The following is a 1,465-nucleotide window of genomic DNA, read 5'->3' on the forward strand; positions in this document are numbered from 1 at the left end:
TCCAAATGGAACTTGGCACCACCCTGAAGGAATACTAACTTCACACTGTTGGGGAAGTTTACTAAGATGGCATCAAGAGTAGACTAACTTTTCACAGTACATTTAAAAAAAGAGAGACATTTATTCAGCGTCATGATCAGACTATTACATTTAGCAATCAACAGCATGGGTGAAAAAGGTCTACAGTAAAACCTTTTGTTGGAATGCTTTACACTTTCCACAGAACAGAAACTAAAATAACCTGTTATACAATTAGTCACAAATACAGTCCTGGAGTTTTTGAAGACTGATTGTTATAATTGCCAAAATCACTGTAGTTTCCATCACCACCAAAATTGCTTCTGTCATTGCCAAATCCATTATAGCTCTGCCATATCCACTACCACCACGGCTGCCACCATGACCACTGAAGTTCCCTCCTTGACCAAAATTGTCGTTTCCACAAAAACAGCCTCCATGACCACCACCAAAGTTTCCGGCTCCTTCCACCTCTCTGGGTGGATGAAGCACTAGCCATCTCTTGCTTTGACAGAGCCTTTCTTACTTCACAGTTGTGTCCATTCACAGTATGGATTTTCTGAATAGCAATCTTATCTACAGACTCATGTTCATCAAAGGTGACAAAAGCAAAGCCTTTCCTTTTTCCACTGCCTCTGTCGGTCATAATTTCTATCATTTCAATTTTCCCATACTGCTCAAAATAATCTCGTAGGTGATGTTCTTCAGTGTCTTCTTTAATACCACCAACAAAGATCTTTTTCACAGTTAAGTGGGTTCCTGGTCTCTGAGAATCTTCTCTTGACACAGGTCTCTTAGGTTCCACACCTCTTCCATTCACCTTGAGTGGTCCTGCATTCATACTAGGATCCACTTCCTCCACAGTGGCGTAGGTGACAAACCCAAAGCCCCTTGATCTCTTGGTGTTTGGATCTCTCATTACCACACAGTCGCTTAGTGTTCCCCACTGCTGGCTCCTCAGACTCTCATCGGTTGTTTCGAAGCTCAGCCCTCCGATGAAGAGCTTCCGCAGCTATTCCTGCTCTTGAGAGACTGACTTAGACATGACGGCAGGGTGATGAGAGCCTTCAGCGATGCTTCCTCGGCAGCGTCAAAGAGCAGAAAGGAATCGTAATATTAAAATTAACTTTATATGTCAGTGATCAAAGTATAACAAAAAAAAGGTGGATACTGTTATGATGTAAGTGAATAAGAGTTCTGCTCTTACACTGTCTAGAAGAAACTTGGCTTATTATAAACAGAAAGATTATAGGTGAAAGAAAACAAAAGATGTACAACAGTGGTAAGAATCAAAGGTGATAGGAAATCGTTATGGTTACTTCAGACGAAGCCGATACCATAACCAGAAATATTGCATGCATTACATAAAATCGAAAGGTCAATTCTTAAAAAAAAAAAGAAACCGACACTTTAAAGTGTTTGTTCCTTTTATAAAAGCAGCATTAAG

At 40.4% G+C, this 1,465-nt stretch overlaps 1 pseudogene; it reads right to left on the reverse strand.

The window, feature by feature from the left end:
- Positions 1-256: 256 nt before the first annotated feature.
- Positions 257-1,063, reverse strand: LOC114628248 (annotated as a pseudogene).
- Between the last annotated feature and the right edge of the window lie 402 nt (positions 1,064-1,465).

Source organism: Grammomys surdaster, unplaced genomic scaffold (genome assembly GCF_004785775.1).
Source record: "Grammomys surdaster isolate TR1022 unplaced genomic scaffold, NIH_TR_1.0 266, whole genome shotgun sequence".
Classification (NCBI taxonomy): Eukaryota; Metazoa; Chordata; class Mammalia; order Rodentia; family Muridae; genus Grammomys; species Grammomys surdaster.